This window comes from Propithecus coquereli, unplaced genomic scaffold (assembly GCF_000956105.1).
Source record: "Propithecus coquereli isolate 6110/MARCELLA unplaced genomic scaffold, Pcoq_1.0 Scaffold8, whole genome shotgun sequence".
Classification (NCBI taxonomy): Eukaryota; Metazoa; Chordata; class Mammalia; order Primates; family Indriidae; genus Propithecus; species Propithecus coquereli.
In genome coordinates this window covers 1,922,905-1,923,473 of record NW_012154173.1, presented here as the reverse complement: position 1 = coordinate 1,923,473, position 569 = coordinate 1,922,905, and positions in this window count along the sequence as shown.

Genomic DNA, 569 nt, shown 5'->3' with positions numbered 1-569 from the left:
AAGAGTGTGGACAGTTATTTTATTATTACAGAAGTGATACTGTATTTTTCTCATTGCACCCGACCAGGTAGCACCCAATTTTGATGTGTGCCATTTACTGTGCTGCTTCCTTGGCCACCTGATTCGATGTCTGCCAGGCTTCTCCACTGTAAAGTCACTCTTTCACCATGTGTAGTTAGTTCATCACTATTCAGTTAATAAGTATTTTGAGGGGTGACACTTTGAAACTATGTAAATAGCCTGTTCCTCATCAAATTTTGAATTTATTTGTGTCAATATGGACTAATGATTTCGTATTTCATTCAATGAGTTAGAATACATTATCATTATTTATTTTGATACTCAGATTGTCTAAGATGTGGCCACTTAGGGCTCCTTCAAGCTGGTTCCTGTGTCCTTTCGACATGGCCCATCATTCTTTGACCATTTACCTGATTTCTAGATCAATAAGATACTCCAGATTGTTCCATGCTTCTCTAGCTCCAGCCTTGGAATCAGCCATTTCTGTAAGAAACCCTGGTTTATTTTTGGAGAGGATGGTATTTAAGAACAAGATCTGGGTGCTAGGC